The sequence below is a fragment of the Equus asinus genome, chromosome 7 (assembly GCF_041296235.1).
Source record: "Equus asinus isolate D_3611 breed Donkey chromosome 7, EquAss-T2T_v2, whole genome shotgun sequence".
NCBI classification, from domain to species: domain Eukaryota; kingdom Metazoa; phylum Chordata; class Mammalia; order Perissodactyla; family Equidae; genus Equus; species Equus asinus.
In genome coordinates this window covers 97,300,647-97,316,012 of record NC_091796.1, presented here as the reverse complement: position 1 = coordinate 97,316,012, position 15,366 = coordinate 97,300,647, and the positions used below count along the sequence as shown (strand labels likewise).

At 55.2% G+C, this 15,366-nt stretch overlaps 1 protein-coding gene across 5 annotated transcripts in view; it reads left to right on the top strand.

The window, feature by feature from the left end:
- Nucleotides 1-547: 547 nt before the first annotated feature.
- GPR68 (G protein-coupled receptor 68) overlaps nucleotides 548-15,366 on the top strand; it is a 28,456-nt gene continuing 13,637 nt past the window's right edge. The window contains exon 1 of one of the 5 annotated variants that reach the window (XM_044774213.2): nucleotides 548-684. The gene's annotated coding sequence lies outside the window, so the exon portion shown is untranslated. Of the gene's footprint in view, nucleotides 685-3,237; nucleotides 3,356-9,721; nucleotides 10,501-15,366 lie in introns of those variants that run through there. The other 4 variants (XM_070514206.1, XM_014832134.3, XM_014832132.3 and 1 more) reach the window with 4 other exon arrangements.

Here is a 15,366-nt window from a genome sequence, read left to right as displayed (position 1 = left end):
TGGGCTGTGTCCTCTCTCTTCTTGCATCCTCCCTCCTTGCCCTTCTCCAGGGGCTAGAACAGAAAGAGTGGCCCTGGGGGGGCTGACAGACCAAAGGGAGGGCCCGAGGAAACCCCATCACCTTTCCATGTGTAGGGTGGGGCAGTGGTCTCCTATGGGCAGAGTGGACAACGTGAAGTCAGGCGGGGGTTGGGGTGGGGAGGCGGCCGGCTCCTGGCAGGCCTGGCACGTGCCTGGGGAGGGGTGGGGGTCCTGGCAGGGATCAGACATCTCCGCCTCTTCCCAAGCTCTGGCTTTTGGGCCCAGCCCACTGAGGTGAATTCACCGAGTCACACGCGCACGCAGTCTGAGAACTAGCAGACGCAAAACCAGCCACCTGCTCCCCATCTCCCTTCCCCCAAAAACGGTGGGGAGGAAACCTCTGGGCCCCTCCGTGTCCCCACGGCAGAGCCATGGCCCGACCGGGCCGTCTGGAAGCCGCACCTCCCCGGGGCCCTGGGGCGGCTCTGCGGCCCGCGCCCGGGAGCCTCCGCCCCCTCCCCCCTCCCCGCGGCGCAGGGTCCGCGCCGCGCCCGCCCGGGCCCCGCCGCCACCGCGCGCCTCCCTCCCCCCCGCGGGCGGCCGGGCTCAGCCGGAGGGGGCGCCGAGCCGCGGCCCGGCTTCCTGCGCCCGGACCTGAGAGAGGTGAGTGCGCCCGGGACAGCGGGCAGGCGGCGCTGGGATGACAGCGGCGGGGACCGGCCCGAGGGGACCACCGACCTTCGTCAAGGCCGGCTCCCCGGCATCTCCTGGGGCGGAAAATTCAAAATCCAGTCTCCCGATAAAGGCCTTTGAGGGGAGCGGAGGAGGAGGAGGAGGAGGTCTGGGAAGCAGCTCCCTGGCATTCCAGGGTCCAGATTGATCGTGCTTTGGGGGCCCAGGGACCTACTACCCAGAGGGTGTGTCAGCAGGGTGGCGTTTGAAAGCACAGAAGGCCAGAGGGAACTGCCCTGCCCAGGGTCCCTGGGGTGGGGCAGATGTCAAAAGTCCAACACCGTCCCGGTGCCCTGAGGACCTGCCCTGACCCTGCATAACCGCAGCTGCGGCCCAGGGAAGAACACGGGGGAGGCGTCCAAGGACCAGTCCCCGGCTGCACGCTTTCCTGGGAGGGGCGGAGCAAACTAGTAGCTACTGGATGTCCGCTGGTGCCTGGTGCTTCGCAGGCGCCATTCCTTCAACTGTCTCAGCTGATCCCTGCATCCATTCCCAGTCATTCGTTCAGCAAATGGGCCCTCTGCTGGGCTGTAGCGGGAGGTGGAGGGAGCAGGTCCCTGCCGGTGTAACTCTAGTTGGGAGACAGACTCCAATTTGAGGAGTAACTGGTGGGAGGGCCTCCTTGCTCCTCCTTCCTGCTCCAAAAGATCAGAATCTAACTAAGGGGGCACCTGCCCATACCAATAACCCCTGGACTAAGGAGAACTCCCTATGCCCCCATCATTAATACTCAAAGGGCCCCTTCTGTATCCACAGCACCATACACGTGGGTCCCTGGGAGGGTTGATTCCCAGAATACCTCCTAGACCCCTTGTGGGTTTTGCTTTAGAAGTCACCTCTTCCAGGAAGGCTACCTGGACTGCCCTCCTCTTGCTCAGGTGCTTTTGTGCTTTTCGCTCCCACGGTGTGGCCCCTCCCTACCCACCATCCTCCAATCATAGCTGTCAGAGTATTGTCACTGCTGTGTTAATCCTAGTGTCCCTTCTAAAGGAGAGTTTCAAAAACTCAGCCATTCAAATTCCATTTTATTAGATGCATTATGGTTTTATGCATTGTGGTTTGTTGTGGGAATTTTTTTAAATATTTTACTTTGGAAAATGGATTATTGCAGAACCTCTATTCAGGGAATAGAAACGTCTCTTGCCGTCACTATTTTCAGATCTCCCCTGTGCTCCTCAACATCTTCCTGGGCAAAGTCCATCACTTTTTTTGTCACTTGGGTACAAACCACAGTACCTGAGAATCACCCCTAGGGCCCTTGATTGAGGATAAAGAGGATCTAAGAACCCACATTCTAAAGAGAGGACCAGGGCCCAGGGCCCCTCCTTCCTCTCCACTCCTCCAGGGCCTGGCTCCCTCAGTGCACTGGGGGCAGGAAGGAAAGAGACAAGGATCCATGTCTCATTATGCAGCCACCACTATTGGGGTCCTCTCTCTGTTGATCATCTTTTCTCTCTGGCCAGGCTGCACTGGCCCTGATGCTCCCTGTTTGGCTCCTCAGGGCCACAATGCAAAGACTTCCCCAGAGGTCCCCGGAGTCTCCCTGCTGTCCAGATCCCTGACCTGGGAGCCTTGGCCCCAGCACTGTCTCCTCCACACCCCCTCGGCTCCTGTGCCCACCGGTCAGCCCTCCTGGGAGCTCAGCTCATTTCCCCCTTATCCATTAGCCACACGAACCTGCATGACAAATGGAGGGCGTGCGGGCCACTCACTGTCCCCTCGCTGTCTCCTTCCTCTCTCCAGGTTTCTTTGCTTCCTGTCCCCAAAAGGCACAGATTAGCGTGTCCCCTGCCTAAGCAGACGTCCACCCAGTGATGGGCCCCTGGGCTCCTCTCCTTGCAGCGGCCCCACCCCCAGCTCGGTGAGAATTCTCGTGGAGCATCCCATAGCCTCTCAGCAGCTTGCCCAAATCCCGCTCCGCCCTCCCCAGGACTGAGCATGCGTGATGGGGCTGGGGATTAGAAAGTGAAGTCCCAAAGGAGTGGTCAGGCCCATCACTGAGGGCACTTAGGGCCTCTCTGTCCTTAGCTGGACCCCAGCGGTCAGCTCCCCAGCGAGAGGAAGAGCCCCCTCCTCATTTGTGACTCTATTACACTTCAATACACTTATTTTTAAATGGAAATTGTGTTCCACTCCCAGAAGTGGAAAATCAGTATCCTGCCACAAGAGGCAGGGGATTAAACAAATAAAAACAAAGATAACCAAGCAGTGTTATTAAACTTTCATTAGTACCTGTTGCCTGCAGAAACGCCTGCGGCTGGCTCTCTAGGTCACAAAGGGAGATTAGTGAGAATTAAAGTGGTGCTCAAGACATACTGGCACCCAACGGAGACTTTCTCCTTAGTGTAAGAAGATGGATTAAGAAAGAAATGGACAGGGAATAAGAAAATAGGTGGCTAGATTCCTACCAGTCTGCACCTGCTGAGTGCAGGGTACCACACAGAGCCCCAAGTGATACAGAACAACCTTCCTCTCATCCTCAACAGAGGGGTCACTTCCTCCAGGAAGCCCATCCTGATGTGCCCCCTGAGCAAGCTGTACTTCTCCTGCTGTAACACTTGTCCTGTTTTATGGTGGAGGCATAATGGCTTCACTCCAGAGGGTAAGTCCCATAAGAACAAGCAGCAGCTTACCTCCCTCGCTTCCCTATCCAGGTGCCCCCCACAGAGCCTAGAGCGCCAGTGGTGAATGAATAATGAAGGAATAACTCGGCTGACCTCTTTGACTTTGATCCCGCTGGGCCCCTTCCAGCAATGCCTTTCCTCCCCCTCCTCCTCCCTGTCCAGACCCCACACCCTCCAGCCTTCAAGGCCCTGCTGAGGGTCCAGCTTCCCCAGGAGGCCTTTTTCAACCGACTGAGCCCAGCCCGAGCTCTGCTGCCCTGAATATTCCATTCCTGGCAGGGCCCGTACCCAGGGACACGCCATTCCCCGATCTGGTGTGTCTCCCACACCCCCACAGGGCAAGCAGCATGGGCCGCAGCACAGGCGCTCAGGAACCTCTGCGGAGTCCCTCGCCGAGGCTCCTCCTTCAAGGATGCAGCTCGTTGGGTCTCAGCAGCTGTATGAGTTCCCCAGGGCCGCTGAAACAAATTACCACAAACCTGGCGGCTTAAAACAACACAGATTTATTCTCTCACAACCCTGGAGGTCAGAAATGGGTCTCAAGGTGTCGGCATGACCGAGTTCCCTTATGGAGGTGCTAGGACAGAGCCAAGTTCATTGCTTTTTTCAGCTTCCAGAGGCTGCCTGCATGTCTCGGCTCATGGCCAACTCCCATCTTCAAAGCCAACAATGGCACGTCCAGTGTTTGCCTCTCCGCATCACTCTGATACTCTTCCTCTTCTCCCTGTGATTACGCTGGGCCGTCGTGGATAATCCAGGGTATTCTCCCATCTCAAGATCCTTAACTAAGTCACAGCTGCACATGCACGTCTTGCACACAAGGCGACACATTCATGGGTTCTGGGGATTAGGATGTGGGCATCTTTGGGAGGGGGCATTATTCTGGTTACCACATTGCTGCCCCTGGTAGTCAGAGGGCACTGGGGCTGGTGGGTAATAATTAACAATAGCTGACATTTACTGAGCAGTTACTCTGGGCCAGGAGCCATTCCGAGCACATTACACAACTCTCTGAGGCGGGTGCCATTGTTCTCATCCTCGCTTCACAGATGGGGCACAGAGAGGTTAAATAGCTCGGTGGGTGGCAGAGCAAGGATTTGAACCCAGGCAGTCTGGCTCCAGGGTGCACTCCCCTAACCTCAGGCTACACTGCCTCTCTAGTACCATTAGCACCCCCAAGACACCAGCTGACAGCCCGGGAGCGGGCCAGGCAAGTTGTGAAGCCCAACACAGAGGGGGACTTTTCACCAGGATTTTCTAGGTGAGGGCCTGGTGGGGGTTATAAATTCTTTGCCAGGCCTCTCCCAGTTCAGCCCGTTCTCATCATCCCACCACCCACACCCCATTAGCGGCACCTACGCTTCTCCAGGGGCGCTGCAGGGAGCATCCAATGATTCTCTTTAGGGCTTCCCTGCAGGTAAGTCTGGAAGAGGTCCTGGGTGCTGAGTACCACTCACATTCACCTCTGTCCTCCGCCAGCATCCAGACACCAAAGTTAGATGAGACCCGGAGAAGGCAAATCTTATACAACAAATCAAAGAAGGTAAACCACGTTTCCCCAGCTCACCACCACAAAGAAGCCTGCACGCCTGAGCCAGAGGGGACACACATGCCTTCCATATGTGCTGGATGCCCTAGCAGTCACTGAGCACTCTCCCGGGGCAGGTGTGGCTCTAAGAGTTTTCTACTTATTAATTCATTCAATACGCACACCAATGCTATGAGGTACTGTTATTATCCCTATTTCACAGATGAGGAAACTGAGGCACAGAGAGGTCGTGTAACTTCCCAAGGTTACACAGCCAGTGTGAACAGCTGAGATTCGATCCATTCTCCATAAACAAGGCAGAGGCTGGTCAAGGCTGGCTGAACAGCCCCAGCCTGGGCCACTCTACTTCACTCAGCAAAGCCCCCTTTTGTGCCTTCCCAGTATAACGTGCTCTCTTTGCACCTGCTAGGCTGGACTCCTGGTTTCTATGTCAACCAGATTTCTTGAGAGCGCCTTTGTATTTGATTCTTACATGAATCTTCATTATTAACCCCATTTTAAAGAAGCAGAAACTGAGGCTCAGGGAGGCTGCATAACTTGCCAGAGCTCTCACAACCAGAAAGCAATAGAATTGGGATTTGAACCCAGATGTTCAGATGCTACCCCTACTCCCATCTGCCTCACCCTGAGCAAGCCCAGCCTGAAGGCCTCCTCTAGGAGTCTATAGTCCAGCCAGGGATGTGACATGGGTTCCCCAGCTCTCCAGATGTGTGTGCTCATGCTTCACCTGGACTTGAGCTCACTCTCCACCAGACTCAGAATTTCCTGCCTTCTGGCATCCTCATTAGTCACACTCTGTCTGAGAGCCCACGGATTATCTGAGTGGGAGCGGAAACAACACTGGTGTTAATCAGGTCAGTCGTCTGATTAATCAGCTCAAGCCCAAGCCTGCTGGAGTGTGGTTGATGCCAGAAAAGATAATGCTCAGAAAAACCAGCTTCTTGCTACTTGAAGCTGCCTTGGGAGGTCCTGGACTCCACAATGGCGAGTATTTCTCCAAAGGAAAGTTGTCCACCTGAATGAGTGGCTAGGAAGCTCACGGTGATGGGAAGCACAGGGCAGGGGACTCTGCAAGGGGAGGCCTGGGGCCGAGCAGGGACACAAGATGAGCTGGCGCTGGAGTCGAGTGAGGAAGTAGGGACTCATTCTGTTGTTTGGGGGATAAAAAGAGATTTCCTCTGAGGCTGACCAGCCGTGCTAATTGGAAAAATGAACTGGAAAAAGGGTAACTTTTTAAAGTAGATAATCTGTGTGCATTCTAAAATATGTGCACGTTCTCCCTGGAGCGTGAGTTTGCAGTGAAGCACATCTGGTAAACTGCTTCTGTGTCATCAGGGTCTTGGCAGGACACAGAGGTGCACTCACGCAGGGTCGCTGAGGGGACTTTAACACAGGCACAGTTTTTAAAGATGTGGAAAGGGTTCAGGGAACCAACGCAGGCGGTGCGGCACCCTGGGACAAGCATCTCTGGGGAGCTGTTACCATCCCCAGGCCTGGAGGAAGAAGGAGAGTCAGCAATGCCTACAGGAGAGAGACTCCGATGGGAGCTGACGACTTCAGTAAAGGGAGGCAGCCAACCTGGAACGAGCCTGGCAGGGGGATAAATACTGCACCGCCACCCCCCCCCCCGACCCCACTCTCCTGCCATCCTCTGATCCCAGTTAGTGCTTCCCATTGGCCAAACCAAACAGAAGCCAGAGTGCAAGGGAGCCCGGCAATACAATCCATAGAGTAGGATGGAGAAGATTCTGGCCTGGTGCCTCCTCTTTCATCCATTCCATTGGTTGCCATTTCTGAGCCCCTGCAGGGGGCCCCCATGGGCCTGACACCAGGACAATGCGAATACCAAGAACAGCCACCCACGGGAGACTGGAAAAGAAGAAATGGACGTAAACGTCACTTGCACCGAGTATGGAGAATTTCTGTTTCTGACCACAGCTCTGGAGCCCTGCCCACTGTGGGAGATGATTTCTGTGGGCAAGAGAGATGGTTATTAGTGCAGTGTCTCAAATGAGCATTCTAGGAGGATGGGCCCTAATTTACCATTCTTGAGGTCCAGGAAGATTCTGGAAAACAATTCATGTTCAACAAACAGTGAGCTGTTTGTTGTTTCTAATGCCAATGCCAGGTTTTGTTTACAAACAAGTTCTGCGGCCCCTGCCGAGGACTGGACATCTTGACACCGAGAAACACAGCCAAGTCTAGCCAAAAGGCGACTTTGCAGGGAGAGTGACGAATCTGTTTGCTTCTCCAAATATGGCATTTTTCTTAGGGAGAGCCTGGCCAACCCTGCATTCCACCGGCCAATTCTAGATCTCTAAGTAACTGGTACAGGTGCCATGCTGTCTGTCTCTGAAAAGTAGGTGTGAATCAAAACGCAGCTTGTTTTACTTGAAGGGTGTTTAGACTGTGAATGGTTCTAGATCTGTTTGGACATCTGTAAACAGAGACCGTGAGCCAGAAAAGGAGAGGCAGGGAGACAGGGCCACCCTGTACTGCCACACTGCCCCAACTCCAGAGGCCACCATCTGATAGGTTACAATCTGTACACCCGCCACCCCCCCCACCCACCCCCAGTTGTGCAATGAGGTGGCCCTGGCAGGATTCACTTTGTAATAAACTTTCTGCATGGCATGTACCCCTGAGAGTCAGAATCCCAGATCTAGCAACTGACGGTGGGCTTTGATACACCCCACTTCTTTCCTGGGGGCACAGGATGAGGCAGAACATAATCGCTGCAAGAAGCAGCTTCGCAGTCAGGACTCCGGTCAAGTCCTGGCTCAGACCCTCAGCACTGAGTGGCCATAGGCAAGTCACTGAACCTCAGTTCCCTGATCTGTGAAAGGGAGAGAATAAAACTACTTCTTGGGATGAAAAGAGACCATTCCTAAACACTCAGGACACAGTAAACATTCAAAAGATAACCCTATATGAGGGTACCTGGAGTGGGCAATAAAAGTAATAACAGCCAACATCTACGGAACCCATGTAATCATCTCAGCCCCTTTAGAAGCCACGTCGCCACTTCACACACGAGGAACCCGGCACAGAGACATTAAGGGACTTGGCCAAGGTCACCCCACTAGTAGGTAGCAGAGCTGGGATTCAGACTCAGGCATTCTGGCTTTCGAAGCAAAACTCTTAACAACCACTTCCAGTTGGCCAATTTTTAAACAGCATATGTGCATTTTGATGGCATGAATAGTTCATCCAGAAAACTCCATTTGTGAAGAGTTTGCAAGAAGGGGGGATTTCAAAGTGAGGACCAGCAGAAGGGGCTGATCCAGCCTCAAGAAGAGCCTGCTGGGAGGTTGCTGGGCATGTGCCCAGCGGGAACAGTGAAATTCCCTGCCCCCTCCGCCTCCCTGCCTCCCCTGCCAGGGTATCTTCCGCCCCTTGCCCACGTCCATTTCTCACCTTGGGGCCAAGGCACTAAGCGTGGAGCTTTGAGCCGCCCAGAGGAGCCAGCAGAAGGTGAGCTGCTGATGTCTCTCCTCCCCTCCCCCGCCTGCACTCCGCTGCCCTTAACCCGCAACTGTCTGTCCTGACGGCCCACCGCACAAGCTTCTGCAGACCCCTGCGGCGACAGTCCCAGACTCTCCCTCACGAACAGGGATGGGGCACCCCGCTCTGAGCCAGGCACTGGGCCGGGAAGGAGGACCCTGCGGAGAGACAGCTGTGGGCCAAGGACCCCAGTGAGCAGTGCAAAGAATGCTGGGAAGGGCTCCAAGGGCAGGTGGAAGGGGCTCAGCACAAATTGCCTGGGCAACCAAGAAGGCTCCACAGGGGAGGTGCCTTTCAGGTCTTAAAACTTGGACAGGAGTTCAAGAGATGGGTGCACAGGAGGTCTTTTGAGTGGAGAGGGACATAGGAGTTAAGGTATGCAGATGTGAGAGAGCAGAAGGTGCTGAGAGTACAGCTAAGGGCAGCTTGGGAGAGGATGCAGGTGGTGATGAGGGCTCTGGACTCACCTGCCTGGGTTTGAATCTCAGTGTCTCTGCTTATTACCTGTGTGACCTTGGGCAAGCTACTTGAGCTCTCTGTGCCTCATTCCACCATGTGTAAAATGGGGATAATAATAGTATCCACCTCATAGAGCGGTACAGCTCAAACGAGTTCGTGCATTTACAGTGCTTAGAACGGTGTCTGGCACACAGGAAGTGCTCAAAAACTGAGCTGTGACTACTGTTACTGCTGTTCTCTGTGAGTCTGTGGGGCAGAGGGCCCTAAGGGCTCCTTGAATTCTCAACAAAAGCAGCGGCAGGTCCTCTGTGGTGTCCCTGGCCACCACTGCCGCAGGCACACTCAGGCCCTGGGAAGGACAGAGCAGGGATCCAGGAGGAGGCAAACCCAAGTGGGGACCCCTGGGCTGAGCTGCTTGCGCCGGGGTCAGGGGAGGTGGAGCGAGGCCCTGAGCAACAACAGGACACTGCGTTTACTGAGTAGACTGATGGGCTGGTGCTGGGGACACCGAGGGGAACAGAACAGCGAGGTCACTTCATGGACCCTTCTCATAGCTTCTCACCTAGGGGTTCTGGTGTGGCTGAAGGACCCTGGTCCTTTTGCAGCCAGGCCCTGTCTGAGCCCACGCAGGCAGCTCCAGAGCCCGTCCGGGGACAGGCTGGTAGTGGGGGCCGGGAGTGCTGTACCTCCAGGACAGGTCTGCGCGACCGCGGCTCTTCCTGGCAGGCGCCTAGCTGGTGGCCTGTGGTCAGAGTGAAGGCAGGGTGTGGACGGGCAGGGCTGGGTGTGCCCGACGGGGGAGCGGGGGTGATGAGGGGAATCGGAGCATAACGTGGCCCCGTGGTCCCAGAAAGAGGAAGGCCTGGCCGGGACACGGACTCGCCGGCGTGCCCAGGCCACCTCCGCCAGCAGCCCAAGGACGCAGTGCCCACCCGCTTGCTATGCGGCCGTAGGATGGGGCGCAGGCAAGGCGCGGGGTGACGTCGGTCCCGCCCCTCGCCGCGCAGGTACGTGTCCCTCTCTCCCCTGCCCGGGGCCAGCCCTGCTCCCCGCCGCAGTCGTGGGGTCCCGCTCGCGCCAGGTCCGGGAAACGGCGTGCGCTCAGCAGCGGGGTCCGGGGCACCGGAGTCTAGCCCGGCGCCTTCCCCGGCGCGGCCACGCGGGTGCGGGTGCTGATGCGGGTGCGGACGGCGACGAGGCCCGCCCGCTGTCTGCCCCCAGCGCCGGCGCGTCCCGGGCCCTCCCCCGGGGGAGGTGTCTCCCTCCGTCCCCCCGCGGCTGCCGCCCGCCTTAGCAGCCCCCTCGGCTGGCTCCGCGGCCACCTCGTAATTACTTCCAAACCAAAGGAAGGCAGCTAACCCTTCCTGTCCCAGAGCTCGGCGGCACAGGTGCCCCAAAGATGCCGCGTGGGCCAGGCTTTCCTTGACCGGCCCCAGATCGGCGAAGGGCGGCTCCTCGGGCACCGGGCGGATCACCGAGACCCGACCATGCCCCTCTGCCACCGAGGGAGGGCAAAACTGGCCTGGGATTGGCCGAAGAAGCTCCAGGTGGCAATCAAGTGGGCCCAGGTAATCGCCCAGCTGGGGATCAGTGATGCGGCCGAAGGGCAGGGTAAGGCTCTTGGGGATTTAGCGGTGGGCAGAGGAGAGGGCGCTGACTTGGAGCCAGAGGCTGTGTGGCTTTGGGCAGGTCACTTGCTGTGGCTGGGCCTTTGTAAGGCGGAGATAAGTACTAGCCACGGCCACCACACAGAGGGATTGCGAAGACAAAACAGATGTGAGAATGGTTTGAAACTATACACATCTGAGATGATATGGTTATGTTTTCCTTCAACCTCTTCCTCCCCCCAGGTAGGCTTCCAAAGGAAGGAAGGCAGGAAAAGAATTCCTGAGCTTAGCAGAGGAAGCAGGGCTGGAGCAATGTGGATGCTTTAGACTATATAGACTAGAGTATCTGCCCCTGAGAGCCGGGTTCCTGGACCAGGTGGCCTGGGTCCACCTCTCAGCCTTTCCACCTATTAGCGCTATTACCTAGGGCAGATCACCTGTCCTCTTTTTAAGCCTCAGTGTCACTTTCTGTGAAATGGGCATGATAGTAAAACCTACTTCCTAGGGTGGTTATGGGATCAGGCAGGGAGACATCTGGTCTTGAAAATGTTGTAGTGCCCCCTAAGCGTTAGCTCTGAGTATTCTTGCTGTTACTATTATGTTACACCCTTCTGGGTCCAGTGCACACTGTAGGGGGAGAAGACTCATCCAACAGGAAACAAAGAGTGGAAAAGAGATTTCGTGCTTTAGCTGGCTGGTCTCAAACAAGATGCCTTACCTCTCTGAGCCTTAGTATCTTATAGGACAAATGGAGGTTATTATATCCACCTCACAAAGTTGTTATAAAAATTAAAGTCAAATAACCATATGCATGAATCCAGTACATGTTAAGCCCTTAAATGATTTTGGAGAAAAACAATTCTTATGTTCCAGTTATCGATTGCTGCATAACAAACTGCTTCAAAAGATAGTGCCTTAACATAACGGTGCTCGTCTGTTTTGCTCGTGAGTCTGTGGTTTGGGCAGGGCTTGGTGGGGATGGCTTCTCTCTGCTCCTTGCAGCATCAGCTGAGATGGCCCAGCTGGGGCTGGAGGATCTTCTTCCAAGGTCACACCCTTGTGGGGCGTGCCAGTGGATCCTGGCTGTCAGCTGGGAGCTCAGCTGGGGCTGTCGACCAGGATCTTGGTTCCTCCCAACGTGAGCCTCTCTTTGAGGCTCCTTGGGCTTCCTCACAGCATGGCACCTAGGTTTCAAGGGCACCTATCCCAAGGGACAGGGAGTGGGAGCTGCTGATCTCTTTGGGCCTGGGCTCTGAAACTGGCACAGTGTGGCTTCCGCTTTATTTTTTGGTGAAGTAGTCAGAGAGCCCACCTAGACTCCAGCGGAGGGGCCTTAGACCCCATCTCTCAGTGAGAGGGTCTCAACTGCCAGCCATCTTGAACCTACCACAACTTGAAAGTCTTCTCTTTTGCTTTTTTTTCCCCTCTGGGTGCCATGGTGACGAATTAATTCATCTTTGCAAAGGATGTAGGGTTTCTCCCAGGAGAACACCAGCAGAGATACAAATACTCAAGACGGGGGTCTCTCACAGAGCCTGTTTTGGGTCAGGATCATTTTCTCTGGGCCTGATTCGGGGCTGAGGGAGCAGGCATCATCCTACATGGTGGCTTCTCTAGCATCTGTTTCCCTGGGACCTCTGAGGCTTCAGTCCCCAGCTCTGCCAACCCCGTGCCTTTAAAACAAGAGGGAGAAGCCAGGGAGAGAGTAATTTGGATCCAGAAAGCTAGATTTTAGCAGGTGGCCTGGGCTGGGTGTAATGAGCATTGTTGTGGCTCTCAATTCTCTGGAGAAGTCTGTTTTTCAAGACGGCTGCTGCCTGGGTGTTTGGAGTGACTGTTGTCATACATTATTAAGTTATTAATTGATGGGTTGGAGCACTCTGGGGGGGAGGGAGAAGCAGGCGGCTCCTGGGGGAGGCAGGCCTGGGGGTCGCCATGGCAACCTAAGGCATGTGGTTGGTGCTCCGAGCAGGAAGGATGCCCCGGGCAGGTCAGACCTTCTCAGACAGACAACAGACTTTCCAAAGACAAACTAAAGCCTCTCTCTCAGCAGCAGGCTGCTGCTGTAATGCATCTTCACACATGGCCACCCAACTGTGCCTTCGGAGCCAAAACCAACCCACTTCCTGTTGCCTCATCCTGTATCCCGACTGTCTCCCCCAGTTCATTAGCTCCTAACTTCAATTTCAGCCACACTTGGCCTTCTAGGCGGGCTGCAGAAAGAAATGGAGTTTAGATTCATTTATTCCTTGAAACATTCAACACATTTTTGTTGTGGAATTATTTTGGACCAAACCACCGTTTTCCCTGGCAGAGAACAGAACAGACTCAGCTCCTTACTGTTTAGAGGGGGAGAGGGGCATTACTAAGTAATAATACTCCTCCCTCCCTTCACATCTCAGCTGTCTTCAGCCCACCCTGTCCACCCTCCGTTCTCAAGGTGTCGCTCAAAGTCCACCCGGACCGCTATCACAACTCACCCTCACCACACATCGCCCATGGCTCTCTTGATGGGTCCATAAGGCTCTGGTTTCATTGCTCTCTCTTCTCTCTCCTTGTCACATTTTGTCCCAGGTTCAGGGTGGGGGGCAACGTCCAGATATTTATCTCCTTCCTTTCTCCCTCCCCTCTCATATCAACTTCTCTCTCTCCCTCCTTGCTTCCCTCCCTCCCTCCCTCTCTCTTTTCTCCCTCTCTTTCTTTCAGTTCTCAAATATTTACCAAGTGCCAAACCCTTGGGCAGCATTGTACTAATCACTGTGGGGCTGCAAAAGAGAGAAAGTGGGCCTGGGCTCACAGGCCTGGGAGCTTGTTAGAAGTGCAGAAACTCGGGCCCCACCCCAGACCTAGTGAACCAGAACCTGCTCTTAAACAAGATTCCTGGGCAGTTCGTGTGCATGCTGACATTTGAGAGGTCCTGCTCCACAGGGTTTTAAATAGTACAACATGGTGGCATGGTAGGCAGCATAATGGCCCCCCAAAAGATGTCCAGTTCCTAGTCCCTGAAACCTGTGAATACGTTACCTTACATGACAAAGGGAAATTAAGTAGCAGGTGGATTTAAGATGTCAATCAGCTGACCTTAAAATAGGGAGATTGTCCTGGATTATGTGGGTGGGCCCAGTGGGATCAAGGCTCCTTGAGAGTGGAAGAGGGAGGCAAGAGGGTTAGAGAAGGAGATGTGACGATGGGAGCAGAGGTCAGAGAGATGCAAGGTGAGCCGGACTCAATCCGCCACTGCTGGTTTTGAAGATGAGGAAGGGGCCATGGCCACAAGCCAAGGAATGCCAGAAGCCTCTAGAAATTGGAAAAGGCAAGGAAACAGATTTTCCCCAAGACCCTCTCGAGGGAATGCAGCCCTGCCAGCACTTTGATTTTAGCCCAGCGAGACCCACGTCAGACTTTTGACTACCAGGCTGTAAGATAAGAAATTTGTATTGTCTTAAGCCGCTAAGTTCGTGGTACTTCGTTCCAGCAGCCACAGGAGACTTATACAGTGGTCAAGAGCCCTGTCTTTGGATTCCAGTGCCTCTACTGTTTCCCAGCTCTGTGACCCTGGGCAGGTTGCTGGCACTAAGTCTCAGTTGCCTTGCCTGTAAGACAGGGATAACGCTGCCTCCCAGGGCTGATGTGAGGGTTGAAACAGAAAACATTTAGAAGGTGCTCAGCAGGGTACCTGGGACAAAGCCTGTGCTCCAGAATGGCACTGACTGTTCTTCCTGATCCTCAGCTGCTCCCGCCTCTTCTCTGTCCCCACCAGGGCTGTGATGCCGGGCACTTGGGAGGTTCTCCGCTGCTCATCCTCTTGTCCTTGGAGCCATCCTTAGTTCACACCTGGCCTCTTTTGAACCTGCAACAATGCTGCACCTTGCATTGGCTCCTCTGATGTAAGCGTGTGCTGAAATGGAAGGCTACTGCCTGGGGAAGGCCAAGGCCAGCCTTCAAGACACAAGTCAGTGAAGGTCCCTGCAGTCAAACAGCAGTGGCTCATAACAGGTGCTTCTTGTGCTTGTCAGAGCCCTTGGGGAGCCTCCAAGGCCTTTACCCCCGATGGGCCCCAAATCAGTAGAGTAGCCATGGGGAATAAGGTGGTGCGCCATAGCGAACATCTTAGCAAGTTGGCCTGCCCGTCCTTCACCCTCTCTAGGGTGCGTCAGATGATGGGGCAGGACCTTTGAGCGTGAGGCACTGTGCCACCACCACTACCATCCTCAACACTGCACCCTTGCCAACACTTACCAAGAACCTACTAAGTGCCAGCACTTGAAGGACCTCATCTCCTTTGACTCTCACAGAGGCCACTGGTCATCCAGGTTTGTGATTTCTCAGGGTCACATAGCCAGACAGTGGCAGCACGGGGACTTACCCTCAGTGGTCTAGCCCAGAGCCTCCGCTCTTAACCTCCATCCTGTGACCACAGGGTTGCTGCCCTGTGCTGGAGGCCTTGCACGGTGCCACCAGCTCAGGGCAGACTCCAAAGCCCTCCCTATGATGACTCTCAGGCTTCCTGGATCTCTGGAAGGCAAGTGGGTGCCCGAGGGCCTTAGGGCCTGGGGCCCTGTTGCCCTCAAAATGGCCTCTAGAGCAGCTCGCAAAAGTCCACCAGCCCTTCAGAGCCCATGTTCCTGGAGCAGATGTTTATACCAGGGGCACAAGAGGGATGTCCGGGGCTCACTCCAACCTTCTGGGACTGCCATCCCAGGGGGTCTACAGTGCTTCATGACCGCTGTCACTGGGGGCTTAAAGAGAGAATGCGAAAATTAATTCAGGTGGCAGGCCTGGCCCGGTTGAGGTCCTTTTGTCTTTCCAGGATGGAAGTTAGCCATGGAGGCGGGTCTGAGCAGCCCCTGTCGGGTCACCTCACCCCACG